This window comes from Meles meles, chromosome 20 (genome assembly GCF_922984935.1).
Source record: "Meles meles chromosome 20, mMelMel3.1 paternal haplotype, whole genome shotgun sequence".
Taxonomy (NCBI): Eukaryota; Metazoa; Chordata; class Mammalia; order Carnivora; family Mustelidae; genus Meles; species Meles meles.
In genome coordinates this window covers 18,141,076-18,159,691 of record NC_060085.1, presented here as the reverse complement: position 1 = coordinate 18,159,691, position 18,616 = coordinate 18,141,076, and positions in this window count along the sequence as shown.

The window sequence follows — 18,616 nt, the reverse complement described above, 5'->3', positions numbered from 1 at the left end:
TCTCTGCCTGTCTCTCTGCCTACCTAGGATCTCTGTCTGTCAGATAAATAAATAAAATATTTGTTTATTTATTTTTATTTTTTTTAAATAAATAAAATCTTTAAAAAAAAAAAAAAAGAAAAGAAACTCAGGTAGACCCTGCACTGAGCCTGAGGGCGGAGCCTGACGGGGGTTCGATCTCACAACCCTGAGATCAAGACCTGAGCGAAAGCAAGAGTCCAACGCCAAACTCACTACACCAGAGCTTAATGCTTGAAACCAAACTCTACCAAGAACCCTCGGGAAAATAAGCTATTACTTCATCAGGTAAGTCTGGCAAGTAGAATGCTGCTCTATACTTGTCTGAAATCCTACCTCTTATGAGATTTTGCACAGTGATATTACGATTTATAATAAATACATATATGGTCTCCATCCCCACTCCTGGCATAGAGCTCTTAAGATGCTGGAATTTGGGGTGTCTGGATGGCTCAGTGGGTTAAGCCTCTGCCTTCAGTTTAGGTCATGATCTCAGGGTCCTGGAATGGAGCCCCGAATCAGGCTCTCTGCTCAGCAGGGAGCATGCTTCCCCCCACCCACCCCACCCTGCTTGCTGCTCTGCCTGTTTGTGATCTCTCTCTCTTTCTGTCAAAAAAATAAATAAAATCTTTAAAAAAAAAAAAAAGACTCTGGAATTTCCTAACAGATAAGAACTGTAAGGTATCTTGGTATTCACAACAAACCATGGTCAACCACACCTGAGTTTATGTTAATGAAGTGCCTTGGGGAAGCACATAAGAATGGGGGCTGGGGGGGCGCCTGGGTGGCTCAGTGGGTTAAAGCCTCTGTCTTCGGCTCAGGTCATGATCCCAGGACTCTGGGATCGAGCCCCGCTTCGGGTTCTCTGCTCAGTGGGGAGCCTGCTTCCTCCTCTCTTTCTGCCTGCTTCTCTGTGATCTCTGTCTGTCAAATAAGTAAATAAAATATTAAAAAAAAAAAAAAAAGAATGGGGGCTGGGTGCCCGGAAAACTAACCAGGCGATTAGAAGGCTGGACCGTTGAGTCCCACCCCCTGACATCAGAAATGAGGAGAGGGGTGAGAGGTTGACTCAATGGCCAGTGGCCCGTGATTTAATCCGTTGTGCCTCTGTCATGAAGCTTCCATAAAGACCCAATAAAAGGATGGGGTTTGAAGAGCTTCCAGGTTGTTGAACATGTGGAGATGCTGGGAGAGTGGTACCCCCAGAGAGAGCCTAGAAGCTCTGAGCCCCTTTCCATATACCCTGTATATCTCTTCCCTCCACCTGTTCCTGAGTTAGATCCTTTTATAACAAACCGGTAATCTAGGAAGTAAAATGTTTCTCAGAGTTCCATGAGCCGCATTAGCAAATTAATTGAACCCAAGGGAGAGATATTTGGAACCTCCAATCTACAGCTAGTCAGTCAGAAGAGCAGATTACAATCTGCACTTGCGAACGGTGTCTGAAGGTGAACAGAATTGTAGGACACCCAGTTGGTGTCTGAGAATGGCTTGATAGTGTGGGGAGAAAGCACACTGGAATTGGTGGCAGAGTCAGAAGGCTGAGAACACAGGATGAGGTCTATTGGTTGATATGCTTTGATTGATTTACTTAGCATGTGTGTATTGTGGATCTCTAGTAAGGAGCACCAAGGTTGATGTAAGCTGCTTGGGTCTAAGGACCCAGAAAAAAAATTTTATCCTTTTGTGCCTGGGGTCCCTCTGGACCAGCCAAAAGGGTCGTTCTCACAGGCTTCTCACAGGATGGAAATCAAACTTGAGCCAAGAGGAAGTGAGAGGAGAGTTAATTGAAGACGTAGAGAGAGAGTCTCCATACAGACAGAGCACCTGGGAGACTTGGGAAGTAAAGTGAGCCCTGTCTTCGCTTGGGTTTGGGGTTTCTTGTTGTTTTTAAGTTTGTTTTTATAGTAATCTCTACACCCAACTTGGGTCTCAAATTCACAACCCCGAGATCAAGAGTTGCATGCTTGGGGTGCCTGGCTGGTTCAGTTGATAGAATATGAGATCTTGATCTTGGGTTGTAAGTTCGAGCCCCACCACAATGGGTGTACAGATTCTTTAAAAATAAAATCTTCGGGGCGCCTGGGTGGCTCAGTGGGTTAAAGCCTCTGCGTTCGGCTCAGGTCATGATCCCAGGGTTCTGGGATCGAGCCCCACATCGGGCTCTCTGCTCAGTGGGGAGCCTGCTTCCTCCTCTCTCTCTCTGCCTGCCTCCCTGCCTACTTGTAATCTCTGTCTGTCAAATAAATAAATATTTAAAAAAAATAAAATAAAATCTTAGGTAAAAAAAGAGCCATATGCACTTCTGGCTGAGCCAGCCAGGCGCCCCAGGCTTGGGGTTTTTATTGAAGACAGTGTTTGGTGCACAGGTCTTCGCACTAATCCAGGAACAAAGAGGAGTGTTTAGGTCCTCCCTAACCAATTTACGTCCTGGAGCCAGGGGTTTTGATGAGTCAGTGGTCTTGGCTCCTGACGACCCCTCCCATCCACTCCTTAGATGTTATCTAACGTGCTTGAAGGCTCCAAAAAAATCATTACATCCTTGACCTTTACAAGGCCGACCTATGTTATGGGCTCTATAAGGCATGTGTGTGTGGCGGGGAGTGGGGAGAGGGTAGTCCTAGCAAGAACGGAAGCAGGAAAAGGAGCCAGCACCGCAGTTTTTCATGGGGTCCCTTAGTTGCCTTGTTTCAGGCTAATCACAGGGTTACCAACGTTTTATTCGTTTTGTTTCATTAAGGTACAATTTACACACAGAAAAACACAATATGTGCACGGGAAAATTCATTTTACCTGCGTATACATCCACTTAAACACTATCTAGATCAAGAAGGTTAGCACCCCAGAAAATTCCCTCCAGCTCCTCCGCCCTAGGCAATGACCTCCCCCAGAGGTAATCCTTGTTCTAACTTCTCTCACCATAGGTTAGTTCTGCCGGTTCTGAATGCTATGTAAATGGAATCACTAACTACTGTGTTTATCAACATTTTTGTGTCCCGCTTCTTTCGCTCAATACGGTATTTGTGAGACTGACCCAGGATAGTGCGTGTACCGGTAGTAAATTATTTTTTTACAGCCGGGCAGTGTTCCCTTTATAACTAGACCACAGTTCGTGTATTATTCCTTTGTGGATTTTTAGGTTAGTTCTCGTTTTTGCTTGTCATGCATGAAGATGCTCTGAATATTTTTGTGAGGTGTTTTTTTTTTTTTCAAGTAATCTCTTCAACCAACGTGAGGCTTGAACTCACAACCCCGAGATCAAGGGTTGCATGCTTTTCTGACTGAACCAGCTGGGTGCTCCTCTGAACATTTCGTACAAATCTTTTTTTTGGACACATGCATCTATTTCTCTTAAGTGTGTGCCTAGGGGAAGAGTTGCTGGATCATAGAGGTGTTATACGGTGGATATTATTAGAATCTAATAGGGTCCAGTAGACACTTCCTGCTCTTTCTCCCAGTGGTAGGCACCTCCCTCCCCCAACTTCCTAGCATTGCGTTTGTTTTTCTCTGCTGGCCTTCAGCTACCAACGAGCCATTCACATGTTCATGTGCATAATGTACATTTCTTGCATGCTGACTACGCACATGGCACTCTGAGCCCTGGTTATGCGGCAAATACAGATATGAATAAGGCCCCACCTCAAGCAGCTAATAGGGGAGGTTATAAACACAATCACATAGAAGATATGAAGTGGCCAAACTAGAGTTGAATTAAAGCATTACAGGAGTTCGGGGCGCCTGGGTGGCTCGGTGAGTTAAAGCCTCTGCCTTTGGCTCAGGTCATGGTCCCAGGGTCCTGGGATTGAGCCCCACATGGGGCTCTCTGCTCAGCGGGGAGCCTGCTTCCTCCTCTCTCTCTCTCTGCTTCCCCCTCTGCCTACTTGTGATCTCTGTTTGTCAAATAAATAAGTAAATTTTTTAAAAAAAGATTCTCTTAAAAAAAAAAGAAAGAAAGAAAAGGAAAGCGTTACAGGAGTTCAGAGATGAGAAACGTAACATCCTGCGGGCAATCAGAAGACCTTCATGGAGGAGACAACATTTGGGTTCAGCGCTGAAGGAGAAAAGTAGATCAAGAACGTTCAGAATGTTGTTTAAGGGGTGGGCAGGGGCGAGCTTTCTGGATGGAGGGCACAGCATGGGTCAAAGCAGATCTGTGAATGTCTGGAGTGTGTGACCCCTTAAGCTTCTGAGGACAAAGCCCACGCTGGTCTAGCCAGCTCAGTGCCAACATCCCCAGTGTCCGGCCAGGCCTGGCACACAGAAGATCCTCAGTCAAAACATATTGCTTTGAAAAAAAAACCAAAAACCCAACATATTGCTTTGAACAGTGAGTGGTGGAGTTTGGCTGCCTCAGAGGGAGCTTGGAGAGAGGCAGTGGGGAGAAGGATAATGTCCTCGTTATCCACTGCTGTGCAACAAATTGCCTCCAAATTTGGTGGCTTGATTCCATAAGAAACATTTATTATCTCTCAGTTTCTGCGGATCAGGAATTCGAGCGTGGTTTGGCTAGTCGGTTCTGGCTTGCGGTCTCAAGCCCTACAAATGTGTTGCTGGTCATCTGAAGGCCTGACTGAGGCTGGGGGTCCCCCCAGTGCACGGGCTCACTGGCATGCCTGGCGGGCTGGTGCTGGCTTTGGTGAGAGAACTCGCTTCCTCCCCACAGGGGCTTCTCCACGGGGCTGCTCAGGCCTCCTAAGGATATAGTGACTGACCTCGCCTAGAATGAGCCGTCCTGGAGGAAGGAGCCAGGAGGAAACTCTAGAACCTTTTCTTTGCTTGACCTCCCAGTCAGAGACTCCCTTCTGCCACGTTGTATGCATTAGAAGCAAGTCACCAAGTCTGTCCCACAGGCAAAGGGAGGGGAATCAGGCTCTACCCGTGAAAAGGAAAAAATTGAAAAAAAAAAAAAAGAAAAGAAAAGGAAGAAAGAAAGAAAAGGAAAAAATCGCAAATGCATTTTTGGTTGTATTTTAAACAGCCATGGTGATGGTGGGAAGATTTGTCTGCTCACAACTCAGGGTTTCTCAGGGCCAAGTGGGACCCTGAGGTACCCCAGCCTCTTTGGGGGAAGCCGCAGTCCTGCCTGGTCTTATCTACTCAGCAGGCCCTGAGCCCGGTGACAGAAAGCTGAGGTAGTAAAAATGAACAACGCAGTGAAGACACAGCACCGCTGGCCACGGAGAACTCAGACGTGGCTCAGCCCCAGGCAGGAAGCACTCGCAGTCTGCTGGGAAGATAGCCCAAGGATGTGAAAGCTCTTTTCCCCCTGGAGAGTCAGGGGAAGCCTCCTGGGGGTGGCCTCTGAGCTGTGTTCTCCCAGTGCTTTTACTGAGCCTGCAGGCCTGGTTTTGGGGACCCCCACAGAAGCTTATGCACATAGGGGCCAGCCTGGAGGGATCCCCAGCGACCAGGGCAGCAGGCGCTGTCTCCGTCCCATACCTGCTGAGACCTTCTGAGGCCACTGTCTGTGTGTGCACAGCTTTTTAGATGGCTCCGGATTTTCCCCTGAGGAAACTGTGATGCCCCCTGGAGAAGAGCATGTGCAATTCTGGTCATTTCCCCCGTCAAAGGTCCTTCCCCCTCTTTCAAGTCTTCCCTGCTTCTCAGGATGGGCTGGCCCCGCAGGTGCCTCGCCATTTCTTTGCTCCTTGACTCTGTCTGGGAGAGTCTGGAAGACCCTTCCCCACCGCTCTCCTTCTCCCCTTAACAGCTGACCCTCACGGCAAGTTTCAGGATTTGCTCAGTGAATGGGAGAGTCTGGGGAACTCTGATGGTACCCGGGGGTGGGGGGTGGGGGAGGGGACCACCTCTGGGCCTTTTCCATTTGCTGCAACCCTCTCTTCCCCTCATCTTCCTGTGGGTACACCTGGACCCCGGGGCAGGCTCTTCAGGGCCTGCTGGAATCTCTCAGAACCCTGAGGGCTGAGAAAATGGCACATTTCTGTCCTGTCCTTGCAGGGCTGGTGTGAGGACCACCACACAGTCTGCTGCTGGGCAAAGAAGGGCTGTGACGATCCAGGTGAGTCACTATGCATCCCCTGTGGACTTCGGGACATGGAAGGAAGGCGTGGAGGAGAGAAGCTGGGGACCTGAGGTGGAGCAGGCCTCAGGGAGGTGGGAATGGTCAGCCTTTCACCCATTCAGCCCCTGAAGCTCAGAGACCCCAATTTTGCTAGCAGGGCTCTTCCCAGATCAGCCGGGAGCTGGAGCTGGACGCTGCAGTGACAGTGACAGGGAGGAAGGAGACAAAAAGTACCGGTAAGACAATGGGGGTGTGATCAGAAAGACATCTGCAAGTCAAAGGGAAAATGCACTTTTTGAAAACTGACTCCTTGTCACCAGACTGACCACCAGGGAGCTGGAAAATGAACGTTTGAGAGCCTGGGGGGCTGGTTGAGAGAAGACCAGGAAAGAGGCATCTTGCAGCTGGAAGGAACCATAGAGGACAAGCAGGCCAGCACCACCCAAATTTCCAGACGAGGAGTTCCAACTTCCAGTGCGTTCTCGCTGGAGGGTGAGCTGCGTCTTCTGGGCTATGGCTGAGGGTCAGAGGGCAGGTCACCGGACAGCCTACTGCTTCAAAGGGAAAAGGAAGTCTTGAGGGAGATCAAAGTTCCCAGAGAGCTGGGAATTAGGACAGACTGAATTATCTTCCTGACTCACTTAAAGACGTCTGATCTCTGGGAAGTTCACCTCTTAACCATTTTTCTGTCACAAAAATTGCCCTCCTTGTCAACTGGCTAAGGTTTCCAGTAGAAACCTTGGACCACTTACTCTGCTGTTCTCCCCACTGAGGGCTCTGTCCCTGGCCTTCCTTTACTCTGGCTGTCAGATGACAAAGTCTTACACACACACACACACACACACACACACACGCACACACACAAGCACAGATGCACGTGTACATGCCTGTCCAATTCGGTGGCTCCCCATTGTTTCCAGTGGCAAAACCAGATGCCCTTGTCTGTCTTTCAAGGCTGTCCCAGTTTGGGCACAGTCCAATGCCTTGGCCCCCTCTCCGGCCCCTCGGTCCCCGAAGCTCCTTTCCTGCCTTAAAGCTTCCCAAAGGGGCCTTGCATTTTCCCAGTGCCCTGTTTTTCCTACTGGAATACCATGGCCTCCTTCCCCTTTCTTTCCTCTGCCTTTAAAATCTTCTCTTTCAGGCTCATTTCCTAGGACTCCTCCTCTAAGAGACTACACTTGACCCCTGCTACCATCTATCCCCAGCAGAAACAGTTTCTCTATCGTACTATTTCTCAAAGTTGGACTTGTCTCCTCCCTCACCCCAACACTTTATCATGAAACAGTTCCAATGTACAGCAAAGCTGAGAGTATTTTACAGTGAACAGCCATTTCTCTAGCATCTTATTTCTACTGTTAACACTTTATCAAGCTTGTTTTTATTATGTATCTATTTGTCTTTCTATGCTGCTCTCCATCTATCACTAATCCATGTTTTTGGATACATGTCAAAATAAATTCTAGATACTAGTACACTTCTCTTGAAATACTTCTAGATGTATACTATTAATCAGAGTTCAATATTTTTTACAGTTTTTTTTTCTATTTTTTTAAAAAGATTTTAGGGGCATGTGGGTGGCTCAGTGGGTTAAGCATCTGCCTTCGGCTCAGATCATGATCTCAGGGTCCTGGGATCGAGCCCCGCATCAGGCTCTCTGCTCAGTGGGGAGTCTACTTCTCCTTCTCTCTCTGCTGCTCCCCCTGCTTGTGCTCTCTCTCTCAAATTAATAAAAAAATATTTAAAATTTTTATTTGAGAGAGAGAGGGAGAGCATGAGCGAGTGGGGGCAGGGACAGATGGAGAGAATCCCAAGCAGACTCCACACCAAGTGCAGAGCCCCAGGCAGGGCTCCATTTCGAGAGTCCCTGAGATCATGTCCTGAGCCAAAATCCAGAGTTGGACGCTCAGCCCACTGAGCCACACAGGCACCCCAATAGTCCCTTTCTATTTTGATATGAAATCTGAATACAATGAAATGCACAAATGTTAAGTGTACATTTGCTGAATTTGGACAAGTGCAATACCTGTTCAACCCAACCGGTATTAACATATAGAACATTATCATCACACAAATCGCTCTCCAGCAAACTCCTCCCTGCCTCCACCTCAGGCAACCACTCTTCTGATGGTTTTTCCTATTTTAGAGCTTCATATAAATGAAATCACATAGTGCGTACTTTTACGTAAGGCTTCTTCCACTCAGCATGGTTTTGAAATTCAGCCCCGTTACATAAAAGCAGTTGTTTGTTCCTTTTTATTGCTGAGTAGTATTCCATTGTATGGATGGACTGTAATTTTCGTTGATCTACTCATCTGTTGATAGATGTCTGGGCTGTTTCCTATTTATAGTTATTAAGAATAGAGTTGCCCAGCAAAGGAAACAGTCCATAAAACAAAGAGGCAACCCATGTAATGGGAGAAGATATTCGCAAATGACACTACAGACAAAGGGCTGATATCCAAGATCTATAAGGAACTCCTCAAACCCAACACCCCAAAACCAGATAATCATGTCCAAAAATGGGCAGAAGACATGAACAGACACTTCTCCAAAGAAGACATACAAATGGCTAACAGACACATGAAAAAATGTTCATCACCACTAGCCATCAGGGAGATTCAAATCAAAACCACATTGAGATACCACCTTACACCAGTTAGGATGGCCAAAATTAACAAGACAGTAAACAATGTGTGTTGGAGAGGATGTGGAGAAAGGGGAACCCTCTTACACTGTTGGTGGGAATTGGTGCAGCCACTTTGGAAAATGGTGTGGAGATTCCTCAAAAAATTAAAAATAGAGCTACCCTATGACCCTGCAATTGCATAACTGGGTATTTATCCCAAAGATACGAATGTACTGAAAAGAAGGGCCATCTCTACCCCAATGTTCATAGCAGCAGTGGCCACAATCACCAAACTATGGGAAGAGCTGATATGTCCTTCAACCGATGAATGGGTAAAGAAGATGTGGTCCATATTACAATGGAATATTACGCAGCCATCAGAAAGGATGAATACCCAACTTTTGTGTCAACATGGACGGGACTGGAGGAGATTATGCTGAGTGAAATAAGTCAAGCAGAGAGTAAATTATCATATGGTTTCACTTGCTTGTGGAGCATAAGGAATAACATGGAGGACATTAGGAGAAGGAAAGGAAAAGTGAATTGGGGGAACTTGGAGGGGGAGATGAAGCATGAGAGACTATGGACTCTGAGAAACAAACAGGGTTTTGGAGGGGAGAGGGGTGGGGGAATGGGTGAACTTGGTGGTGGGTATTATGGAGGGCACATGGAGCACTGGGTGTGGTGCATAAACAATGAATCTTGGAACACTGAAAAAAAAATAAAATAAAATTAAGATGTTAAAAAAAAAAAGAATAGAGTTGCCCATTGTCAGCTACCATTTAAAAAAAAAGAATATTGTTGCTATGAACATTCTGTATAGATGTATGTTTTCATTTTCTTTTTTCTTTCTTTTTAAATTATTATATTTCATTTTTAAAGATTTTATTTATTTGACACAGAGAGAAAGAGACAGTAAGAGAGGGGACACAAGCAGGGGGAGTGGGAGAGGAAGAAGCAGGCTCCCCATTGAGCAGGGAGCCGGACATGGGGCTTGATCCCAGGACCCTGGGATCATGAATGACCTGAGCTGAAGGCAGACGCTTAATGACTGAGCCACAAGGGTGCCCCCCCTTTTTAAATTTTTATCAAAGATTTTATTTATTTATGTGACAGAGAGATAGAGAGCATAAGTAGGCAGAGCGACAGGCAGAGGGAGAGGGAGAAGCAGGCTCCTCACTGAGCAGGGAGCCCAATATGGGACTCGAACCCTTGGATCATGACCTGAGCTGAAGCAGACACTTAAACAACTAAGCCATCCAGGTGCCCCTGTTTTAATTTTCTTGGCTACATACCCAGTGGTAGAATTAAATTTGTCTTTTTCTTTCTCTGGCTTGTGAGCTTTTTGAGGGCTGATTCATTTAGTCTCTAGCTCCAAGCCCAGTGCCTTGGTACATCATGGGTTCTCCGTAGACATTTGTTGAAATGAAACATAACTCAAGCATGACGTAATTTTCTCATCTTCTGTATAACATGCACCTCCCATTTAGCACACTACGGGCCCAGTAACATATGAGCATTGCTTCTTTCAATCTTCTAATGAGCCTCTGAGCTAAGAATTCTTCCACATTACAAGTTTAAGAAACAGGCCAAGAGAATCTAGGTGAGCTGTTGGAGGTCACAACATAGGTAAGGGGAAGAGACAGAATTAGAAAGTGACACTGTGGGAAGCATATTCCTTTTATACTGTTTTGCTTCTCTGAACGTCTCAGCTCCTTTAGCTGGAACCCTGGGAGGGACTGTCGCAGTTCACCCTTTGTCTACTCCCAAAGACGAGGCAAGGTAGGCTCTCTCCCTTCCCTCTATTCCCGTTAATCATGAATACATTTTCTGGTGGAACTCCAGAACTCACATCCCTTGACAGAGGCCTGCACTGCAGTTTCCAGATGGGAAGCATACAGTTTACCTCAAAATGCTGAGTGTCAGCGGGTAAATGTGGACAAACAAGTGGACTGGAGAGTCTACCCCTGTGCAACCATCGCAGTGGAGACTGGTTTAGGCAAGACTCATGAATGGTTGTGAAATCTAAGGGACAATTTTGACGAGAGGCAGGATGTCAGCGTGTTTCAAGTGTCTCTCCACAGACTGCTTATTAGTTCCAAGGGGAAAATACGGTAACAATGCACTGGAAAAATCAGAAAACACCATGACTCGTTGGTTAAAATTCACGTCACTAGTGAGGGGCAGATGGACACCCCATGCCTCCTGGTATGATGTCCTGAGAAGGACACACTCTCACTTCCGCAGTATTCTAGGCTGAATCTAACCATGAGAAAACATCAGATGCCCAAAGGAGATATAGTCTTAAAAAAAAAAAAAGGCTGAAAAAAAAAAAAAAGGCTGTATTCTTCAAAAGTGTTAATGTCATAAAACATACACACACACACACACACACGCACACACACACAGAGGCTGTGAAGATGTTTCACATTAATGGAAACTAAAGAGACATAACAGCTGAATGTGTTATTCGATCTCACTCTGGATCCTGTTCAGGAGGAGAAAAAAAAAAACCATAATTGAGTCAAGTGACAAAATTGGAATATGTATGGTAGATGAGGTCAAACTCCTGAGTCAAGTTTAAATTTTTTTTTAAGATTTTATTTATTTATTTATTTATTTGAGAGAGTGAGCAAACATGAGTCAGATGGGAGGGGCAGAGGGAGAAGCAGGCTCCCTGCTGAGCAGGGAGCCCAACAAGGTCTGGGTTGGCGGGGAGCTCAGGACTCCATCCCAGGCCCCTGGGATTGTGACCTGAGCCGAAGGCAGATGCTTAATCAACTGAGTCACCCAGACACCTCAGGGTCCGTTTAAATTTTACTGAGTTGATATCTGTATTGTAGCTATAAGATAGATTTTTATTATTAGGAACACACACTGAAGTATTTAGGGGTCAAAAGCTACCATGTATGTGATCTACACTCTAATGGCTCCAAAAATATCTGTGTTTGGTGTGTGTGCAGTACTTACAGCCACAGGACAAAGCTTTGAGAAGAGGTGAATCTTGGTAAAGGATATATGAAAGTGATAGGTACTATTTTTATCCTTGCATATTTTCAACACGTTTGAAATGATTTCCAAACAAAAGGTTTAGAAAATGCTCCCCTGCAAAGTCTCTGGAATCCTGGTCAGTGTGACTGTGCCCACAAGACCTCCATGGATGTGAGCATCTCTTTCCTAAGTAGGTTCGTCTGTCCCAAGCTGCCAAATGTGTGATCCCAAGCTAAGTGAAAAAGTGCCAAGGAGCTAAGGCAGGCGTCTTCTAAAACAGTCCCTTCATCTTTGTCCCCTGTCAGAACATCTTCCCCAGACCAGGTTCTCACCAGAGGCTTGTGAAAGCAGGCAGAGTTGCTTTCTAGCTTCTGAGGGATGATGGTGAGCTCTGAATAGGTCCGAGATCTGGGTCCTGCCTCCCTGTCTCCCACTGATCTGCTGTATAACGTCAGCCTCCTTATCAGTGAGGTGATGGGTTTGGACCAGAGCAGAGGTTGCAAGTTGGCAACTCAAGAGCCACCAGTCCACAGATGTATTTGTCCTACACGATGGTTTTTTGTTTTTGTTTTTAAGATTTTATTTATTTATTTATTTGACAGAGAGAGAGATCACAAGTAGGCAGAGAGGTAAGCAGACAGAGAGGGGGAAGCAGGCTCCCTGCCGAGCAGAGAGCCCAATGCGGGGCTCCATCCCAGGACCCTGAGATCATGACCCGAGCCAAAGGCAGAGGCTTAACCCACTGAGCCACCCAGGCGCCCCACTATGGTTTATTTTAATTAATTAATTGTTTAGATATTTTATTTGAGGAGAATTGGGGGAGGGGCAGCAGAGACCCTGACCCGGGGCTCTAACCCATGACCGCTGAGATCATGACCTTAGCTGAAACCAAGAGTCTGATGGTCAACCCACTGACCACGCAGGTGCCCCCCCAACTCTTTTAGATTATAACCAATCAGCTTTCTCACTTACAGTTTCTGCGTGGCCTTTGGACTGGAAGATCTCAAAGGACTGTCCAGTTCCCACCTTCTTTTACCATGTACCCCTCTCTTTAGGGAGTTTAGATGATGAACAAGAGGTTGGATGGAGTGAAGACTGAGGTAAAGAAGAATAACGGAACCAAAGTGAGAGCTGCCTCAAGTACATTGAGTTACAAAGGGTCAGACTGTGGTTCAAGACATCGATGTATCCAGTGGAGCCCTAGATGGGATGGGATGCTTGGAGTCAGTTGGGAAGTAACCAGAAGGTGTTATTGGGACTGAGGGATCAGGACAGAGGATGGAAGAAGGCAGGTATCTGGAGAGACTGCCAAGTGCCGGCAACTGAGGTCATTACTGTGAGTAGTCTTGGGGTCATTGCCAAGAGCAGTTGTAATTTGCAGCCAGGAAGTGGATCCTGGAGAGAACAGGGAAAGAGAAAAAATTTCAAAAATCAAGATGTAGTGGGAAGACTACGGAGCAAGGAATCAAAGGTTGTGGTTTTTAGTTCCAGATCTGCCACTTACTAATTGTGTGCTCTTGGGCGTATCACTCCACATCTCTGAATCTGTTTCCTCAACTTCAAAATACGGATGATAATGTAAGCCCTGCCTATCTTAGAGTTACAGAAAGGTTAATCTACAATGCCAGACAGCAAAGCCCTTAGCAACTAGGGAAGCACTATCCCAAAGCGAGATGAAATTTAGAAGGTGTAATTTAGTCTCAGAATTCTGGAGCTTGAAGGGCCCTTTGAGGGTCTGCAACCCTCTCATTTAACAAACCATGAGTTTGAGGCCCCAAGAAGAGAAATTACATAGCATGTTTAGGTCAGAGGTGGGCATAGTGCTCCATTAGTTTTATTTTATTTTATTTTTTTAAGATTTTATTTTTTATCTAAGAGACAGAGAGCGAGCACATGAGCAGGGGCAGGGCAGAGGGAGAAGCAGACACCCCGCTGAGCAGTGAGCCTGATGTGATGAGATGCAGGGCTCCATCCCAGGACCCTGAGATCATGACCTGAGCGGAAGGCAGCTGCTTTAGTAATTGATCCACCCAGGAGCCGAGTTCCATTAGTTTTAGAGTAGAATCCCCTTTGAGCTCCCTCTAGGGATGGGTGAATGAAACTAGCCAAAGGAAAAGGTAATAGGGACCTACTGGGGGAATTTGTGTATAGGAAATGCCCCAGAAGTGTATATTTCATCACATTCACTTGAAAGGGACAGGTCTTTGTAACTAGTCCTGTGGTTACTGGAACAAGGAAACACTTAGCAAACCTTGAAAGAAGTAGTCTTGTTCTGAAGGAAAGAAAGTCCCACATTGCATATTACGTAGCATGTACAATGGATGAAATCACTGTGAGAGTTGAAAAGACCATCTTATTCTACTTCCCTTGATAAAGATGAGGAACCTGAGGCCCAGAGAGGGCAATGGCTTGCCCAAGGGCACACAGCTTGTTCATGGCAGAGTGGGGGCTGTAATGGGGTTTCTGAACTTATAGTCCAGGGCTTTTACTGTATGTGCCAGCTCAGATTGTATATGGCAGCATGTAAGAGAGACTAATGGTGGCTTACACCAACGGAGATTTATTAACTAATGACAGCTTTAAGAGATAGGGGTTACTTTTCTCACTTTACAGGAGGTCCAGAGGGGGACAATCAGATTAGTGTAGCTGCTAAAGGATGCTAAGGACCTAGTCTCCTCCTATCTTCCTACTCCTCACCCTTAGCCCATGACTTTTGTCCTTACTGTCTTAAGATGGCCTGCATCACCTCTATACCTTGTGTCTGTATTCTATGCAGCTGAGTTTGTCTTTCCTTTTTTTTTTCTTTTTTTTTAAAGTAGGCTCCACGCTGGGCTTGAACTCCTGACCCTGAGATCAAGACCTGAGCTAAGATAAAAACTCGAACACTCAACCCACTGAGCCACTCAGGAGCCCCTGAGTTTGTTTTTTTATAAAGACTTAACTTGAAAGCTCCATCCAGTGAGGCACAAAGCCATCCCAACTGCAAGAGAGTCAGGGTAGGTAAGTATTTTAAGTGTCCAGGTACTAAAGTAGGAGGTTGCCGGGAGCTTTAGTTAGCAGCAGATGTCTGCTGCACCACTACACGACACCATTTTATTTATTTGTTTGTTTATTATTTTATTTTTTAAAGTAATCTCTACACCCAACATGGGGCTTGAACTTACAAACTTGAGATCAAGAGTCACATGCTCCTCTGACTGAGCCAGCCGGGCATCCCTAGGCTACACCATTTTATTTTATTTTATTTATCTTATTTTATTTATTTGACTGAGAAAGAGAGAACACAAGTAGGAAGAGTAGCAGAGGGAGAGGGAGAGGGAGAAGTAGGCTTCTCACTGAGCAGAGAGCCCGAATCGGGGCTTCATCCCAGGATCCTGCGATCACCACCCGAGACGCCTAACCAACTGAACCACCTAGGGGCTCCATATGTTACACCATTTTAAAGATGAAAGAAGGGGTGGGTGCAACAAGCTCCTGCCTGAAGATCGGAAAATAGGCTCAAGTCTGGGTCCTGCCACTTTCTTGTGGGTCTTTATCATGTCTCAATTACCTCACTTGAAAAAGTTTTGGGCTTAATGACCCGAAAGATCTTCTGGCTCTTAATTCTATGATCCTATTCTATTCAAATTCCAATCCATGTACTTTTACTTCCCTCTCCCCATGGAATTCTTACATAAATGTCATAAATTATGATAATAATTGGTATGTTAAAGTTGTGTATTTATCTGACAAGTGTTGGTACCAGGAAATTTCAGCTAGAAATTCCTACCTTGAGAGCATCAAGATAGCTCCGTGAATGTATTTTCTTTCCTTTTTTTTTTTTTTTAAAGATTTTATTTATTTATTTGACAGAAGGAGATCACAAGCAGGCAGAGAGGCAGGCAGAGAGAGAGGAGGAAGCAGAGAACTGGATGTAGGGCTTGATTCCAGGACCCTGGGATCATGACCTGCGCTGAAGGCAGAGGATTTAACCCACTGAGCCACCCAGGTGCCCCTGTATTTTCTTTCTTTTAAAGATTTTATTTATTTATTTGACAGAGAGAGATACAGCAAGAGAGGGAACACAAGCAGGGGGAGTGGGAGAGAGACAATCAGGCTTCCCGCTGAGTAGGGACCCCCGATGCAGGGCTCGATCCCAGGGCCCTGGGATTATGACCGGAGCCGAAGGCAGATGCTTAATGATTGAGCCACCCAGGCGCCCCCATAAATGTATTTCCTTCTAACTTTGTCAATTTTTGGGGTGACTGAGTGGCTCAGTCACTTAAGCATCCAACTCTTGATTTCGGCTCCGGTCATGACCTCGTGGTTGTGAGATTGAGCCTCACATTGGGCTCCGTGCTGTATGTTGAGTCTGCTTAGGATTCTCTTCCTTTCCCTCTGCCCCTTGCCTCTGTGTTCTTTCTCTCTCAAAAAAATAAAATAAAATAAAATTAGTCAAATTTTATAATGTTTTTCTTTTTTTAAAAAATATTTTATTTATTTATTTGACAGAGAGAGAACAAGAGAGCACAGGCAGTAGGAGTGGCAGAGGGAGAGGGAGAAGGAGGCTCCCCCACTGAGCAGGGAGCCCAGTGCAATGTGGGGCTCGATCCCAGGATCCTGGCATCATAACCTGAGCCAAAGGCAGAAACTTAACTGACTGAGTCACCCAGCACCCCTATAATGCTTATCCATAGAAGTCTTACAACTCTCTTGTTAAGGTTAATTCCTAGGTACCATATTGATTTTATTTTTTCCTATCATATTTTATAGATGATTATTGGTATATAGAAATGCTATTCCTTCTTGTATATTACCTTTATATGGAATATCCTTGCTGAACTCTTATTAATTCTAATAGTTTGTAGCTCTCCCCCAACTTCCTACGCAGAAAATCACATTAGCTACACATTGGAATAGGCAGTGTGGTATGAGGAAGGTCCTGAGAAGGGACAGTTCAAGAAACAAGGAAGGCAGATGATGCTGTGCATAGTGAGATGAAGGCAGAGGATGAGGGGAGCTGCAGAGACAGCATCATTGCACAGGGTCTTGAAAACCAAGGATTTTAATGCAATGGGAAGTCACTGAAGAAGTTTCTGTTAAAACTGGAGGGAAATCTCTATGGTAAGTCACTGGGTTCTGCTCCTGTCTATGTCCTGGTCCTTGGTCAAAATTTGGATGAATAAATATAAAGCACACTTTTCATGTATAAAAAATTCACTAGATCACCCTAAAATGCCTTATTATGAACTTGTAGAACCTCAAAAATATATCCTTAGACATGGAACTGGATGTTTGCTAAGATCCTTTCCAACTCTGTTGCTGGCATTCTATGCTTTCCACTTAGGAAGTGTTCTTACCCATTGGAGGTGGGGAAACAGAAGGGACTGTACCTTGAGAAACAATCTATTAGGGCAGATCCACGTTTACATGAATGATTCCACATATGTGGTGAGTGCTGTACCAGAGAGGCATGTAGGAGGTGTGCAGGAGGAGTGTATGAACTGGAGAGGGTGGTATGTAGGTTGTGTAACTGGGACTGAAACAGGCGGGAGGGAGGGCTTGGAGGTGGCTGTGGCAGTATGCAGAAAAGAGAAAAGGGACTGAACCAGAACAGCATCAGTGTTGGTGGAGATGTTTCTGAGGCAGAAGGAGCATCTGGAAGGCCTGAGATGGGGAGAAGGGGTGAATAATTGAGAATGATTCTCGAGTGACTATCTTGGGATACGTGATACACATAACATGGTGACTTTATTAAAGAAGGAATGGAATATTCTAACATTTTTTTAAAAGATTTTATTTATTTATTTGACAGAGAGAGATCACAAGTAGGCAGAGAGACAGGCAGAGAGAGAGGGGAAGCAGGCTCCCTGCTGAGCAGATCTGTGGGACTCGATCCCAGGACCCTGAGATCATGACCTGAGCTGAAGGCAGAGGCTTAACCCACTGAGCCACCCAGGCGCCCCAATATTCTAACAGTTTTTAATTTTCCTAGTCATCTGACTTCTAAGGAACGCAAAGCTAATTCCACTCTTGAAGCCTGGGACAGACACTGGGGCTGGTTACTCTAGGCAGCAAGGATCAGAGTAACTTTTTATTTCCCACCTGTATGTTTCCCTTACAACAGCTAGGTTCCCGTTTGGACAAAAAGCTGTGTAAGTAATGTATGAAGTAATGCTAATTCATTAGGATAGGAAGTCCATTTTATTTACTTTTTACTAAGTGACTGTCATCGTGCGGTCCTTCCTGATGTGCTGGTACTCATTCAGTGTCTGTTGGATGAAAGAATTCAAGCTTGCAATGGCAGTTCCCCTGCCTTGGAGTCTGTGTGTGAGAGAGGGGAAAATCTTTTGAGTTTGGTCCCACAACACCTGCGTTATGAATTGGTCTGTGACCTAGATCAGTCATTTCAGTTCTCTGTGACTGGCCTGAAGTTCTTTCCAGGGCTCCAAATTCATAGAACTATGCCTTTTCCACTTATCCTTCTACTCCTCATTCCTCTGTATTTGTATAGGCCATATGTACTCCTTCATAGTCATTATGAGCAGTACTCTAAATGTTAGGCACCAATCTAAGCACTTTATATATATCAACACATATGACCCACCTAACAACCCTAATAAACTAGGTGCCACTACTCTCCACTTTACAGTTGAGGAAAATGAGGAGCAGAGAGATGAAATATCTCCCGCAAGCTCACATAACTTGTAAGTAGCAGTCCCCAGATTTGTACACAGGGACTCAGGGTCCAGAGTCCAAGTTTAACTACCTCATTCTGCTACTTCCAGGTAACCCTAATAGGGACTATGACAGAGGCCAGTGACTGCATTATCTCACTTTTACTAAGGCAGCTGAAGCTGAACTTCCCCACGGTGACACACAAAGTAGCAGCGCTGACTTCCAAGCAGGGCTTTCGAGCAAGTTCAGTGTTCTTTCTAGAGCAGGTAATCAGCCAGCTTTAGGGGTTGACTACATGGCCC